This window comes from Nematolebias whitei, chromosome 10, assembly GCF_014905685.2.
Source record: "Nematolebias whitei isolate Nwh7 chromosome 10, NemWhi1, whole genome shotgun sequence".
Taxonomy (NCBI): Eukaryota; Metazoa; Chordata; class Actinopteri; order Cyprinodontiformes; family Rivulidae; genus Nematolebias; species Nematolebias whitei.
Window position 1 is genome coordinate 27,547,229 of NC_056507.1, and position 17,557 is coordinate 27,564,785.

General features: G+C 40.7%; 1 protein-coding gene across 1 annotated transcript in view; it reads left to right on the forward strand.

Annotated features, from left to right (window-relative positions):
• Window positions 1-17,557, forward strand: part of roraa (RAR-related orphan receptor A, paralog a) — a 232,590-nt gene that overhangs the window by 160,707 nt on the left and 54,326 nt on the right. The gene's annotated exons all lie outside the window — the stretch shown is intronic.

Genomic DNA, 17,557 nt, shown 5'->3' on the forward strand with positions numbered 1-17,557 from the left:
ACATTGGCTTCCCTGATAACGGCAGTCCGCTCTTGTAATGTGAGCTGGGCTGTCTCGCCTGTGTGTGTGTGTGTGTGTGTGAGTTTCCGTGTGTATGTGTGTTTTGGAGGTCTTACCAGTCCAACCCAAACCACAGGGATGGGTCGTGTATCGCTAACTCCCCACTCTGCCTGAGTGATCAAACTGCTGGAAGCTCCCCACCATGCCAGTCCCCTCATCAATATAAATTACAGGGGCAGCTGTTCGCTGGCAGCCTCCTCTCCTTTCTGTATCCTCTCCTCCCTCTACCCAAATGCACTAATCATTGAGCCATCAGTAGGTGAACAACTCAAGATGAAAACAGATACTTATCATTGCTTCACAGGCTGTGATGTCCATTCTTTATGCGGTCTTAATGTAGATTAATTGTCTTAGCAGCCCTTGACGCACTTACTTCACTTTATCTGTCTACCGCTCTGTCTTCTTTTCCCCAAATGGGGCAGCCCCTCTCCACTCCTGTTTTTTACCACAAGGCTTTAATTCTCAACAACAACTCAGCTGTGGTTTTCCTGAGCATGTCCTTGGCAGTTCTTACATATTATGCTCTCATATATAGTGTTTTAGAAGCATCTGATGTATCTGTCAAACACCCCATGCAGAAAAAAGATGAAAGCAATATAATTTAATTTTACGTTAGGGTTTTCTTTTTCTTGTTACTTTGATGGTGGACACCAGATACTCACCGTCACCGCCTTCTGCCTCGTCGAGGCTGTGTTTCTCTGAGATGAGTTTCTGTTTGGGCCTGTTCAGAGAGGTGATGCGGAGTGAAGGCTCAGATGCTGCAGCTGATTATGCTGAGATTAGACGTCTCACCTCTAATCTCCCATCAGCAGTCTGGGACTCTGTCACACAGCTCGTGTTGCAGAAGACTAGCCAACACACACACACACACACAAACAAGTCATGTAGACAGGATGCTCTCTATTGAAGAGAGCAGATCTCTCCTGATTACTTAGAGCAACAGTCCTCTCACTCTCTTGCAGTTTTACAATAAACCAATTGTTGTGCATTTGGACCACAACAGTACAAAAATACACTGGTCCCCCCCCCCCCCAAAAAAAAAGCATGGTCGCAAAGTATACTAAAATAAATACATAATAAAACTAATATATAAAATACACTTTAGTACAACAACACTAAAACCCATGTCTTTTAATTTTACCATTAGGATGACTGGAGCAACTTTCTGCTTGATTTAATAAAAGCAGAAAAATACCATTATCACAAATGTGCAATGTGCAATTATTTATGTCCTATTCATAGTGCATTTTGTATGTAATTACACTGTATTTCACAATTCTCTGAATTATTTATTTCCAGTTTATGGTTTAAGCAATGTGTGTCTGAGTTTACGTTGAGAATAGATCAGCCAGGGGGAGGCAGCAGTACAAATGCATCTCTGGGAAACGAGAAATTCAGACAGACGAGGTTTCCTCTCCTCAGTCTTACACAAATGCGTTTTAGACAGCTGCAATTTCTTTCCGCCCTCCATAGTATTTATCTCCATTGTGTTGACAGACTTCTTTCACTGATTGAGAAACATGGCTTTGCTCCTGCATCATCATTTGTTTGCTAGCATCTTGTATTGAGTTTCTCTCATCAGTGTTGCACATTCTCATAGTTAAAGTACAACATTTTTTATTTTATTTTATTTTTTTACATAGCTGTGATTTAGATTCTTTTGTACATCTGTAGGAAAACATTGCAGAATTACAGAAAACGTTTTGACATTTACTGAGGCTCACTTCAAGTGCAAAATCTGGAGTTAGTAGACTTTATACTTTTGCTTATTTAACAGTTATTTTTGTAACTTTTTATGTTTATAGATCATAAAGAAGTGTCTGGTGTATATATCTGGAAAATTACCAGCCATACAATTGCAAATCATTTTGTTGTGTTCATATAAGACAGTGCCAGCATTTGCAGTTGAAAAACATCTGCTTTACTGTTAAAGAAGAGGTTTTGGATTTATTCCCTGAATCAGTTTATTCAATATTTTTTAACAAATTTTGCAATTTTAAAGGAGACAGAACTCTACACTAAGAGGAGTTGTTTAGTCTGTTTAGAAGATAATGTACCTATTATTTATGCACTGTTTGACTTTAAACCCTTTCGTTCTTTATTTACTTACATCACAAACCACATCCACCTGTTGGTAGTTTAGGACTTCTTAACACAAAAAATAAAACTATCTTGCATTCAAATATTTAGCTCTTAAGGTGTTTAGAGAGATTGTTCAGATCTTTTAAAGTGGGGTTCTGTGGAAAGGTTTTGTGATATTAATATCTTACCTGTTGTAGATGTCTTTGAACAACCTCACTTTGGTGAAATAGATTTTAATTTTGACTGGTTTGATGAGCTGGGAGCTTGTTCCCGAAGTGATAAAACCATAGTGTATTTCTGTCATTTTAAACTCTGTGTTTAAAAGTTTTATAGCAGTTCTTGTTGTGCAGTCGCTGTTTTATAAAGCTTTAAATTACTATCAGTTTGTGTTAGATACATTTGAACAGATATTGTGAAACTACAGATGTGCCTCTCAAAGTGCTGCCTCCAACTGTTTGTTCTGCTGTTTGCACCTGCAAATAATCACAGAATAGTAAAGCTGTAAAGAAAAAATGATGGTGGTATAAAAATGTATAAAATAACCATGAAACATTTACCATACCACTTTATTTATATTTGACATTGCGGAGGTTTTAAAACAACAGCAATGCACTTTGGTCTTGGCCCAACTCAGACTAGCTGTTAGCTCATCAATCCTCTGAATAAGAAAATATATAGAACAAAGATAATAATCAGAATAAAACCCAATTTCTCTAAACTGATAAATAGTGTAGTGTTATCTACAACAGGTTAGATAGTTACTACAGTAGTCCCTCGCTACTTCGTGGTTCGACTTTCGCAAACGTGCTCTTTCACGTTTTTTCAATGTAAGATTGTACACGACACACGATTGTCAACTTTAATATTATTCACGTGATTGGGACGGTACGGGATAAAAAGTTAACCAAAAAACAGACTTCGGACAGACGCCACCATTTTGTAGTTTTCTTTCAATAAGCCTGTAACGCACGTCCAAAGGACTACACTTCCCAGAAGCCAACAGTGCTTTTGGCCACTGCTTTCGGCTAAAATGGAGGGAAAATTTTGCAATGCAAAGTCAGAAATAACGATTGATCTATGAAGCTCACAGAACTGGCAGGGAAGTCGCAAATAATCCTGAAGCTTCCTGAAGCTCAATTATCCACGCACGCATCAACCTGGATGGAACGATGGGCTTCGTTGCTGCAGGGTAGGTCTGCAGAACTGGAACCAAGCCCGACTGGAACTGAGCTGTGGTTCTGCAGAAGTGGTGAATACCCATATGCATTTTGCAGTACTGTACAGTACATATATGTATGTTGTTAAAATTATGTCAGTTTAAGAGTTTAGGACAGGGGTCTGCAACTTTTACGATCAAAAGAGCCATTTCTGCCCTTTCGTTCATTAAATTAAACGTGTCCAGAGCCACAAAACCTGCAACAATTGTCATTATCAACTGGCGGCCCATGGGCCACTTTAACTTTGTTAGAGGGGGCTTTTCTGGCTAGTAGACATGAACTTATAAAACTAAAAACATCCAATGATTGTTAACATTTATTGATATTTTTTACATTTTGAGACAAAAGAAAAGGCTGGATTCCATCCATCCATTGTCTTTACCCATTTCTTCCTTTTCAGGTTGCATGGGGGTCACTGGTGTCCATATCCAGATCACAAGTTGTTCACAGAATACTGGATTCTTGTATAGAAAAAAAGAGTATTTTGCCTATTTTTTTTTTACTAAAAAAAATAACTGTGCAGGTGTATGCGATTAAAAAAAAGTGGAGTGATTGAGTAGCTTACTTTGAAGAAATAAAGTATAAAGTTAAAGTGAATACAATTTACTATGTGTATTAGTATCCACATATTTGCAAAGAAATTGACAGGAAAACTGTTAAAACTATAGTTTTTTTGTTGTGGATATAACATCCTAAAAAAAAATCAGTTTTATGTTAGTTTTGGTCAAAGCTTGAAAGAGCTGCTGCGGAGGGACCAAAGAGCCGCATGTGGCTCCAGAGCCGCAGATTGCAGGCCCCTGGTTTGGAACATTGTTAAGAACATTGCAAGAGTGTGGGAAGGGTTTATAAATCCTTAAAATATATAAATACTAAAATAAATATAGCATTCCTACTTTGCAGTTTTTCACCTTTTGCGGTGGTGTCTGGAATGTAACTCCTGTGATAATCGAGGGACTATTGTAATCATAACCTTTCCACAGAACCACCCTTCAAAAGATCTGACCTATTTCTTAAAAGTGTTTTGTGTTTTTTACAATAAACTATCTAAGTTTATTTTAAGATAGACCCTAATAAAGTTATTGTCTTAAACAAGTAGGAAATAGGCTGTTTGAATGACATGCAAGAGAACACTTGAATCTTTTGCTTTGAACTGCAGTGGATCTGAGCGTTTTCAGTTAATCAGACATGAGATTTATGATCCTTAATGGTGCTGTACATTGCCAATTTAGGAGAATAATACGTCCCAGTTGCTGTGTAATTTTGCTTGGCAACAGGCGCACTCCTGTAGAATCGCCCAGGGCAGTGTGAGTTGTCTCTGCATAGCTTGGTGTGCCATGCTCAGTGGTTGTTTGAAGGTATTTCATCACATTGTTGCCTTGATTCGGCTCTTTGGGGATTTGTTAGTTGCACTCATGTGGGAAGTGCATCCAGAACATTGTTAAGCTAGGCCTGATAATGAAGATCAGCCAGCCGGAGTCCCCTGAGCAAGCGTGTAGTGAGATACTCTGGTGAGACGCGAGGCGCAGACATGGTGGAGCAGGACGTGCACACAAAGCAGTACACACGAACACAAAGGAATCATCGGCACAAAACATACAACACTGAACAGTCCTGTGAGTTAAAGTAAAAATGCAAAAAGCCATCCAGTACAACATACTCTACATCAGATTATTATATAATATATAGCGTTCTGTTGTTCTTAATTATTGCAAAATTGCTGTTGTTGTTTAAACATTAGTTGAGCAATATCACAATGATTTTATTGGTGCTGTGCTTTTGTTGGCAGTGAAAATGATAATTGCCCCACTACACATAACCTCTCCTTCTGTGGCAAGTTATTTGATTCTCAGCATGGCACTGGAACCAGTTGTTTCCTCCTGTTCCCAGAGCAACACCAACTGCTCAAATTGACAAAAGCTTTTCCTCTCTTTACTGTAGGTTATGTTTCATCTCACTTTATTTGTTTGTTACACAAAAGAAGCATTTTCCTTTTGGACATTTCAGTTTAATCTACAGTAAATGACTTTTTTTCTGAAATAGGTTGGTGTAATCACAGCAGTGAGGAATGGACAGTCACTGTAAAAGAGAAATCAATAGAGTTATCTATTTGTTGTGAACCAGGCCAGTATGATTTTTTCCCCCAGTTTTTCCTCTGTTGCCATGTTTTTCCACTCTCTAACTCAACGTGGCCTCATCTTTTAGGCAATGACCTTTGCACAAGCACTGTTTCTGCATACATTCTGTAGTCCAAAACTTGTTTTCATCACTTACCGGAGGACAGGTGTGGTCAGAGTAGCTGTAGAGGTTTTAGACAGGTTACTATGGGTGCAGGCCGCTTTGCCTTTAGTCGGTTCCTAATCTGGGTCTTTTCTCTCGGTTCCCGGCCTTTTTAAAGTATTCAAGCCGAAGTAAAAAGAGACCTCATCAACTATCCCCCCCCCCCCCCCCCCCCCTCTTTTCCATTTTGCGTCTCACACAGCTGAAAGGCCCTGTCTTGAAGTGTTGTCCGACCAGAAAACGAGTAAGTGACACATGACAAGGATACAATGCTTGGATGGGTAAGCGGCACCATCTGCTGCAGGCGATTTCTCTTATGCCGGCTGTCTGACGCCTCAGGTGAAAGGGGCTGGGGAGCGAGAGGTGTGCTGAGACTCTGGCTTCTGCCAAGTGAAGTTGTTGGCATGACTGGGGAGGGCGACGGGACCACTTTGCTTTGTAGTCAGCCCACTTTTACCTAGGCACAGATTATGTCTTTTTTGAATTTGCTACCTCATCGTTTTCTTTTTCTTTTCTTTTATTTGTGCACAAACTCAATGTGACAAAAGGAGTAGGCACATGTAATGAAGTGCTTGTTTCATTAAGGGATACAGAAACAGAGGTCGTGGAGCTCCTCCAGATATCATCCTGCTCTAAAGATGGCTTCATCCTTTTATATTCTTATCCAATCAGAAGGTTCATGTAGATCCATCCATCCTTTATCGTTACCCACTTCTTCCTTTTTGGGTTGCAGGGGTCGAGGTGAGGGACACCCTGGACATGTCTCCAGTCAATCACCGGGACACATAGAGACAAACAAGACAAACAACCATTCACTTTCTCACTCACACCTAGGGACAATTTAGAGTTACCAATCAGTCTAACATGCATGTTTTTGGTCTGTGGAAGGAAACCATAGTACCCGGAGAAAACCAACGCATGCATGGAAAGAACATACAAACTCTACCCAGAAAGGCCCCCGGCCCAGATTCGATCCAACGGCCTATTTGCTAAGAGACAGCAGCTCTACTAACTGAGCCATCGTGCTGCCCATTCATGTAAACCAATCACAGCAATGGTATGATGTGGGGGAGTGGTGGCGCAGAGATTAGAAGATGGGCTTGTGATCGGAAAGTCGCAGGTTCACCTCCCGGTACCGTCAACATCAAAATGTGGGTGGAAAAGGTGAAACACCCACACCTCCCTCCACCCTCATTCACCCCACTCTGGGCCCCTGAGCAAGGCCCTTAACCCCCACCATCTGCTCCCTAAACAGGTCTCTCTTGAAAATGAGTTATCATGGCTCAATGAGACTACCTGTATAAATAAAGGGTAAATGAAAAAACAAAAGATCCAGATATTTAAGTTCTGTTTATAAAAACTATGGGTGCATTCACACCAGCCCTGTTTAGTCCGCTTTAATCGAACTCTAGCTCGTTTTCTTTGAAAGCCCGGTTCGTTTAGGGAGGTGTGAACGCGCCATTGAACTCTGTCACAGAACAAAAAGGCGAACTCTGGCCCTGGCTAAAACCTAGGTCTCAGTCCGGTAGAAGCGAACTCGAGCGCGGTTCGAGTACAGTGTGAATGTAAACAGACCAAGCCCCGCTCCATAGGGTAAACAAGCACGCATTGCTCTGACCTTATATGGAGCCGTCAGCTGTCTTGTGTGGAAAACAATATTCTCCATGGTCTTCTGTCTCATCTTCTGCTCATGCTAAGTCCATTTTTGAAAAATGACCAAATATAACTCCTAAAACTGCTAAAACTTGATGCCACTTTGTTTTTATTTTTATTTACAGAAGAAGAAGAAGACGTGTCTTCAGAGGTTTTTGTGTCATTTCTTTCAGTATTTCTTGGTACAGCGCCCCCGCAGGCGAGCGGGGGAATAGGTTGGTTCAACAGGTTGGCTCGACCGCGCAGTGCAGTGTGAATGCAAACGCACCAGCGCAAATGTAAACAAGAGGTCATGAATTTTGGTCCTGAACCGAACCGAGTCTACTGGACTATCTAGTGTGAAAACGACCTAATACAAGAAATGACCTGGAACCAAGACTCCAGTAGAAACAAATAATGATTTATGTATGTATTTATTTTTTTAATTTTACTTTACTTAGTGTTGGGGGGGGGGGGGTGTTATTAATTTGAATAAATAAATAAAAGCAGGAAAAATTGTACTTTCCTTAAATGCAGAGGTGGAAAGAGTACTGAAAATTTGTACTCAAGTACAAGTACTGTTACACTGCTTACATTGCACTCATTTATAAGTAAAAGTACTGGTGTTATAAAAACACTTAAGCAAAAGTACAAAGTACTCTTTTCAAAAACTACTCAGAGTATTAATTGCTTTGTAACCAATTGATGTTTTATTGTGTTGTCAATAAAAGGCATTCCGTTTGATTTACTGTATATAATAGCTACATTCAAAGTACTTTTCTCAAACGAACAATAAATTACAGAAAAATTACACAAAAGCCATTTATTTTGTAAACAAATGTAGATAAAGCAGGAATTTTGTTTGTTAAAAAACAAAAATGTTTTTGGCCTGGCATAGAAGAATTTAAACTTTTCCAAATACACTGCGAACAACAGTTTAGTGTCTTAAACTCTGACATTTCTGTCACCCTTCACTTTCTGAACCTTTTGTTCAGTGTCAGCAGGAGCTGGTTTTATAAGTTACAGAGTCTATCCAGCTTCGTTTGGCTGTGAAGAGTAAACTCTAAATGACTCTCTACTCTACGGAGTTGTCCTTTGCTTACGTCATAGATAATTGGCGCGTTTGTGATCTGAGAGTCTTATTGGCTACAAAAATGCAGATGGACGGTTTGAATATTCAGTAGCAACTTCTGATTTTAAAAGTAGTGAAGTAGATTACATGGTCTAAATTGTACTTAAGTATGAGGAAAATTACACACTTGAAAGAAATACTCATAAAAGTAAAAGTACCCAAAAAATCTACTTAATTACAGTAATGTGACTATGTGTAATTTATTACTTCCACCCCTGCTTAATTGATGTTCTGTAATATGGCGAAAAAGATAAAACATTCCAAATGGTATCATTTCATTGAAGGATCTTAACAGTGCAAGCTCCATTTTCAAATCAATCAGACTTAATAGTGCAGCAGGGGGAAAAATGCATACAAATCACTTGTGTACAGAACTTGAACTAGATCGTTTGAATTGAGGATCATATCTTCCTGACAAATAATGTCATTCTGTTGAGAAACTAAAGCAAAAAGCAAAAACATAAAAGTTGCACACGTAGAGAAGAAAGCAGATGTACTCACAAATGCTTTCCGTGATATTAGACATTGACATTTGTGCTGATCGCATTGTGCCCATTTTGTTGAATCCGCTTTATTAGAAGCATGCTGTTTTTTCCCCAGCGTTGCCATTAATTTGTGTTTCTGTGGGCGTGCAGCACGAGAACAGAGAGACGTGGTTAACCCATTGTGAAGTTAGCCGTCATCATTAAGATTCTGCAGATAACAGGCATGCGGATTTCTACTGCTCAGCATTATAGGATCCCAGACATCAAAGGCAGATTTTCATTTTTACTGTGTCTGCGGCACGGTAAAAGAAAGGGGAGGGGGGAAAAGAAAAGGGGAAAACAGGTAAGGAGATGGAGTCAGTGAAATAAAGCAGAATTTGATGTGGAGGGAATCATGTATATTGTGTTCTGGAGTTAAATATGTGATGGAAGTGGAATGGTCTAAGGGGCCCACCTGCAACGTCCACTCGGTAAGTGATGCCAGTAACGGCAGGTTGTTTTTTTAACAAGATCAAGTTCATTTCTCAACAAGGCCAAAGAAGTGCAGGTCTGCACAACCACAAATAAGTCTACATTTTTCTTTTTTTTTATCATCTTATCTGCAATTCTAGTTGTACACGCAATAATGTTTGTCTAAGTCCTGTAATACTGTTTCTTGCACAAATGGTACACAGAAGTTCTCTTTATTTCCGATCACTTTCTCGCTCAGCGTGCTGCCATTATACTTGTGTCGTTACATCAGAATGAGCTGTTCTACAGTGAGGGTATTGAATGTACAAGAGCAAGAAATATGCCGTTCTCCAGTATTGTGCTGGATTACAGAATCAAGGTCGACTCACAAGACACAGAGCAGCATTATCCCTTAATCCTGTGTTTTGGTTTCAAATAGCCTTTTTACACCTAATCTTCACAAGTAAAATGATAAACATGAATACTGAGGTAGGTATTTAAACATGCATTACCCACAATGTTGAGGTCAAAGGCTTAAGCTGACTTAAAATGGATCTATGTTTCGGAAAAAGGAGCAGACAATTGTGTGTTATTTTGTTTGCAGGTGTTTTACACAAAACATCTAAGTGTTGTGAAATTCCCTCTGGCAGCTTCAGATAGATATGTCTGAAAACTAATCATCCAAATTATAAATTTAATTTATTTTATTTAATTTTTTTTTACTTTTTGAATGAAGAGAAGTAAACATAGCACAAAAAGTAAGAATATTGGTATTAGGTAGATTATTTTTTGTTGTAACAATGCCCCTTGGCAGGAAATCTTATACCGTTGGAAAGCCTGCGAGTAGCAGAGTTGAGTATGTGGGTTGTGCCCATGAACAACTTGCCAAGTTTTATCTGCCAATGCCAAACAGCTTATTCTGCTATTGACTCTTGTTTTAAGCTTCTGGTACCCCAGGTGCTGACATTCAGGTGCCAGACTATCAGCACCTCTAGTGACAATCCCATGTCTCCACAGTCTGGGACTGAATTCCTTCCTACAAGATGACAATGTTCATCCCCATAATGCAGGCTTATCAAAAACTACATCCAGATTTTTGGAGTGGAAAGAATGTAATGGCATGCCTGCAGTCTTTACCTGAGTCACATTGAACACCTGCTGAAATGGTTTGGGTATGCTGTTCAGTCCAGAGTGACCAACATAACCACATGGGCTGACTTGTGAAAAATACTGATTGGAGTTGGGGATTTCATGCCACAGCCATGTGTTCACAGCTGGTGAACAGCATGAGGGGGTTCTAGGTTGTTGTGGCTGTGTAAGCATCTTCCACATGCTAAGTTTTCAGTTTGTTAAATTAGATCGGATAAAACTTTATTGACCCCTTGAGATAAATAAATGAATTGTTCAGTTACCAGTATGTTTTGTTTCTTTATGCTTCAATCATCCATTTCAACAAACAACACCAAGCCTGAGTCAATAGAAGAAAAGGCTGTTTGGCATTGGCAGAGAACGTTTGGCAAGTTTTTCATGGGTGCAACCCACTCATTCAACCCAGCTGCTCAACCCATCCAGCCATTATCTTTACCTGTTTCTTCCTTTTTGAGTCACGGGGGTTGCCAGTGCCCATGTCCAGCTATCACTGTGTGAGAGGCAGGGGACACTCTGGACAGGTCTCCAGTCCATCACAGGAACACAGAGACAAGCAAGACAAACAACCATTCACTCTCTCACTCACACTTAGGGCCAATTTAGAGTTACCAGTCAGTCTAGCGTGCATGTTTTGGGACTGAGGGAGGAAACCGGAGTACCCGGAGAAAACCCAAGCATGCACAAAGAGTACCCAGAAAGGCCCCCGGACCGGTAATTGAACCAGGGTAACCTGCTCGCTGAGAGGCAGCAGCACTACCAACTGCGCCGCCGTGCTCCCTGCTGCTCAACTCACAAATGGATATTCCTATCAAATTTGGCACCATTATGGGGAAAGAAACAGGCTTTACAATTGTTTTAGATTAATGCCAATAAGCATTCTTTCAACAAAGAAATAAACAATTGCAAATTTGCTGACTTTTTGTGCTAAGTATATTTACCCCCGACTTTTGCCTCTGAACAACTTTAGTTTAACCTGCTGTACTTGAGCACTCGGAGGACAAGCTCTACTGAGTCAACAGATAAAGTGAGGTAAAAATGCTTACTCTACCGAGGCAGTGTCTCCCCTTGACCAGGCTGGACCAAGCATGTCCGTCAGGCTCAGCTGTGGCAGGGCTGGAGGAAACTTAAAGGTGCTGTGAAAGACTAAAAGTGGGCCAGCCGCTGCTGCCTCCTGTTGACCTACCTTGCTCAGAGGGTCTAGGTACAGACTGATGACAGTACACCTCCTCAACGGACCACATTACTAATGTGTGAGGGTGCAAGCGGAACACATCCAGTGATGAATCACTCCCCAGCACCAATGGCATCCTCATAAGTCAGGAGTAAAAGTATTGAGAGCATGCTCAGTAAAGAGATCCTTCGTGCCATCCACCTCAGAGAAACTCCATCTCGGCCCTGTGGAGGCATTTTGAAGAGGGGGAAGGCTAAGTGGTGCACGTCACACATAGCCTGAAGAACTCCCTCAATCTTGAGGAAAACATTACTCCCTCCTGTGGGTCATGTTTCCTTTTTTTCATAGAACTTGGGAAAAGTTACTTTCATGCTTGAACAGAGCTAATAAATGATGGCGTTGATCAGGAATGCCTCACTGGACCATCTGCCATACCTTAGGACAGAAAGAGATTGTTAAATATGTGTTAGTTTAAGCTAAAACCGTTTCCTTCTGAGGTTTCCTGCACAAAACAGTCACAGGAAAAGGCACTGCCTCATTATTCACTTTACGTGTTTCAGGAGTTATACTAATTATGAAACTGCTCAACCCAAAAGCAGTAAGGAAACTCATACTTCGGTAACTGAAGGCAATTTCTTTAACAAAAAAATCTGCATGTTTGTTGTCTTCTTTTCTTCTAGCCTTAAGCCAGAAGGTTAAACTATTTTGGTTTACACGCATACCTCCCCATGGAGCTGATGTCACGGTGTACCAGTGATGTTGGGGGAGTTGTGCAAGTTTGATGCTGGGTAATACATCACACACACCAGGGGGTCTCCCTGGTATGCTCCTCAATAATGAAGTTCATTCGTTAACTTCTCCCTCAAAGGCCAAGTTCCCCTGCTGCCCTTTTCGGCAGCCATTGCAACTTTTACTGGAGTCACCCCACTAACAGAAAAAAAGGGGGAAAAAAGACACATCATCGTGGTTTTCCCCCAGACAGACTCAGCGGTCGCCTTCACAGAGGATGAAGAATAAGCAGGTCTATTATCAATCCCTCATGCCTGGTTATAGCCATAATTATCACAGGGAAATGACCTGCTCTGTTTGGTTTGCCATAGAGGCGCTGCGCCTTCCTAATCACCTCCTCTTTCTTTGCTATCGGCCTTGTGCAACAAAGATGGAGCTGGTTTTGGGGGGAGTCTTGCCAGTTCATTAGAATTCACAGGGTTCCACCTCCCTTCCTAGCCAAGCTAAGCCTCACACACAGGCTGCCATGCCTGCGATAATCTCCCCTCCTCGTTCCCTTTCGCTCCTTCTCTTTCCCTGTGCCTATTTGCCTTTCCTTTGCGTCCCCAAGGGCAGCATTTACACAAAAGATATGCTGTGCATTTCATTGTTAAATCTGATTTCTATTGATCTATTGAAATAAAATCTTCTGTGACATACAAAAACGCTCCAGCAGTGGCAATGAACACTCTTTACCATAGCCAGTATCCACATTAAAAAAGTTTTTGTTTTTTTCCCAGCCGCTTGTGTGACAGACTTTATTCTACAACTTTTGTATGAGATACTTACTCTTCTTTTTAAGGCAACATTGAGTTCCAGTTGGCAGATTATAAACTATTTTATTGCTGACTATGTGCCCAGAATCAGGAAGAAAAGGCCTGGCTCAAAAATAACAGCAACAACCAAACTTGCATAGTATATTTATTTATTTATCGCAGGGGTAAACGCCCCCACCCCCCACAACAAGTGAAAAACCATGAAGTAGGAATGCTATATTTATTTTTTGTTTTTTCATATACTTTAAGGCTTTATAAACCCACATTTGCAATGTTCTGAACCCTTAAACCTAAGTCATTTTAACAACATATGTATATGTACTGCACAATAGCTATGTACTGCAAACAAAACCACACCAAAGGTCCCAATTGAGTCCATATACGGAAGAAAAAAGTCCCGGTGAGCTCCGGAGAAAACACCAGACCTCCAAGCAAGACCTCCCTGCTTTAGAGGCCTCATGGGCCAGCAAGCAGCACTCAGATTGACCGATGAGGCTGGAAGTCCAGTTCTGGACCAATTTCCTGTCAGTTCTGTACGGCTCTCTGCAGCCACTGAGCGCCCAAGTCTCTATGAATGAAGACAGACATTTTTCAGATCATATCAAAACTTTCCTTCCATTTCAGCAGAAAGCAACGGCTGGAAGCACTGTTGGCTTCTGGGAAATGTAGTCCTTTTGGCTGGCAATACATCCATCCATCCATCCATTATCTTTACCCGCTTATTCCATTTTGGGTCACGGGGGTCGCTGGTGCCCATGTCCAGCAATCACTGTGCGAGGGGCGGGGTACACCCTGGACAGGTCGCAAGTCCATCACAGGGCCACATAGAGACAAACGAGACAAACAACCATTCACTCTCACACCTAGGGACAATTTAGAGTTACCAATCAGCCTAACATGCATGTTTTTGGTCTGTGGGAGGAAACCGGAGTACCCGGAGAAAACCCATGCATGCACGGAGAGAACATGCAAACTCCACCCAGAAAGGCCCCTGGACCGGGGTTTGAACCAAGGACCTGCTCGCTGAGAGGCAGCAGCTCTACCAGTTGCGCCACCGTGCTGCCCGCTGGCAATACAGTATAGGCTTATTGAGATAAAACCTGTCCGAAGTACTTTTTTTTTCATTAACTTTTTATAGTATCCTGTACTATCCCAAACACATGAGTAATATTAAAGTTGATAATCATGTATCGTGTACAATCTTTTTTTTCCCTCTGGTACAATCTTACTTTGAAAAACTGCAAAATAGGGAGTCTGCAAATGTCTCACCACAAAGTAGCGAGGGACTATTGTATTTATTTATTTATTCAATTATGTTTTTTGTTAAAGGAAGCTAACACTTGTTTAATTGTAGACAGCATCTTGCCACCATCACACTGTCAAGGGGTCATTTAATGCAAATCAAATGTTCAGGTTTAATGTCTTTGTTGATGTGAGGTCTGCTCACACAGACACGACCGGTGACACGGTTCTTGTATTCTTTGTGTTTGTCCCTGACAAAACTGTGATGATTCAATTGAATTGGAAAGACCAGAGATTTACTTTTCATACATTTCCAGAGGAATTATTTAAATTCAGCTCTATAAATAACCGTGGCAGTAAAAGAAGAGGCTACAGCCTTGTCAACCAGTCACTATAAACACTGTGTTGTTGTTTTTGATTACATGACAGTTGACAGGTATACACCTCACCTGTGTAGGAATGATGTGCTTTTCATATGTTTCCTTTGACCCCACCATTCTATAAATATTGTGTTTGTGTGTGTGTGTGTGTTTGGTGACAAACAAATCTGGCCCTGAGGTTATTGTGCATATAAAGGATGAAGGGCAGCTTATATAGCCATTAGTCATCTGATCCCGGTTCAACCATGAAAACTGTAAAAGATGTAATTCTTACTCCTGCTACTTTTTTATATGAGACACATTGTTCTGTTGAAAATCCATTTGTCATAATGAGTTAGCAACATTTCCTCCCCAGAAGATTTTTAAATGTTTAATAATGTTATTTAAACAAGTCTTTAAATGCAACCCTCTGCAGTCCCATGGACCTAACCCCGTGGCGTCCTCTATTTTCACAGAAACAGATATTTCCTTTGTTGTCTGCGTGATTTATTGAAGTCTTCTTACAAGTGGAAGCCCCCAGGAAATTGCCTGAAATGGTCCTAAATTGGTTTACGATTGTGTGGTGTGGGCCAGTGCTGTTATGCTTCCGATATTATGCCCTCCACACCTTGGCGTCTATATTAAATTGATCTGTATTGTTTTCATGGAGTGCCTGTTCGAGCTTGTTAATTCTGCCGCCGCTTCGGGCTGGTGGTGCAGCTTCAACCACACAGGTGGCTCTGCGACTTAGTTCAGTGAAAAACAACACTCAAAACGAGGAAAGAGTGTATTTTGTGAGGTCAAAGGCCACGGAGCGCAACAGCACGCAAGTTACAGGTCTGAAAGTATAGGTCAGGAGCTGTAAGGGTTAAAGTGGATCAGCTGCATGGTGTGCCTGCATGGAATGGCTACTGACAGACTGCTAATGAGGCCATTATCAGGTCTCATCTTCTCCTCTCCTCCTGGGGCACCTCTGGATGTTCAGCATCACGTCTGAATTGAATTTCATTCCACAGGACGTGTTTACAGTTTGCTTGAATTAATCCACGAGGAGTGAGAGAAACATGAGCTGGCCAGTCTAAATGTGGGAATTTAGCACTCATTTTGGATCTTGTGTTTATTAAAGTGCGTATGCATCACACAAAAACAAATTTCGGTTTCATATTCAAGGGTGTCAAAAAGAAGTTATTGAAAAAAACAGAGATCCTTTTTGTGGTTTTGCCTCACTACATTCATAGATGGCCACTCTGAGCCACCCTTTGTGGCTTAATCAATGCACCGGTGAGCATGCATCAGCAACGTATTGACGAAGCGTCACTCGTAATGTGGGACCTTCAAGGAAAACTGTGATCAAGAGCTAATGAAGTAGCTTTGCTGAAAACATTCGTCCTTAGGGAGGCTGGGCATTTAGTTACACACACTGGAGCAGTGCAGCAGCAAAATGATTATCCAAATTTATGGAAAATCAGAAACAAAAACAAACTACTGTTATTTCTTTTCATATGCGGTTTACTCCAAAGTTGCATTCTGCTTTATTTATTGATTGTTATTACTTTATTCTGTAAGCCAAGCTTACTGAGTCATCGTTTCCCTTCATTTTTGTTTAACGTGTCCTTTGAATTTGCAGCTTCCTCGCCCCAAATCTGAACTGTAGATAAATAGTAAAGAATGTGCTCTTTTGATGCTCTGACTTTTGTTTGTCTGTTATCCTCCTCTCAGATGCTGGTTGATTACGATGCAACCTCTGTACGCTTGTTTTTTCTTTTAACTACTCCTCGATGTGTCGTGCCACGCTTAAACCACTCCACAGCGTTTTGTAGAAGACTGATTTAAAAAAACAAGAAGAAAACCACAGATACTGGCAGTTGGGCGTATTTCTGCGAAGGCCATGCTCTTTACTTTGTGTGCTGTGAAGGTCTTGCAAAAGGCGGGGGAGTGGGGGGGGGCATCGCTCTGTCTCAAAGGCATTTTGTTGGTTTGAATAGTTCACCTCCTATGGCCCGTCTACGTGTCGTTCAGATCCCCGACGCGGTCCATTTGGCTCCATCAGTCTCTGAATGATATTTTGGTTCATTACGGCATTGTGCCATGAGAGACCCACGTGTTGACACAACATGCATTAATGTGTTTAGTGACTCTAATGGATCACAGAGATCTTAATGAAACGTTGTCGAGGGAAGTGTTACGCTGCAAGCTGCTGCTGAGTCCTCATTTCCATTTTATACATTGTTAGAAAGACCTTTATTTAGTTGTTAGAACACAATAGAAGAATTACAATTAAATGTACAGACTAGCACAAGTGTAAATTAGAAAACTATTTGCTGCAGCTTCTGGGTTAGTTTGAAACTCCAGCAAATAATTTGGTGATATTTGATGGAGTCCGTTTTAGTTATATTTAAACAGTTTGAATTTAAAAAAGCTGATGAAGGTCATTCAAATGTATAATTCCTTATGTTTTTTCAATATAAACCCCCAATTCCTCTTCATTGAGAACCTTTTGCTTTAGTCTCCTCTTCCAGACAACTTTATATTATCAAAATATTATGATTTGAAATTATTTTGTATATTTTATTGTAACAAATAAACTAAAAATAACATGAAACTGTTCTTATGGATGTAATTTTTCACTTGAGTTTTTTTTTTTTTTTACAACAGCTCTTGTGACCTTTTGAATATGTTTTGTACAAAGTTGCAGCTCTTGGTAAAATCAGGCTAATGAACTTCTAAAATATTATTGGAGTAAATACATATACATAT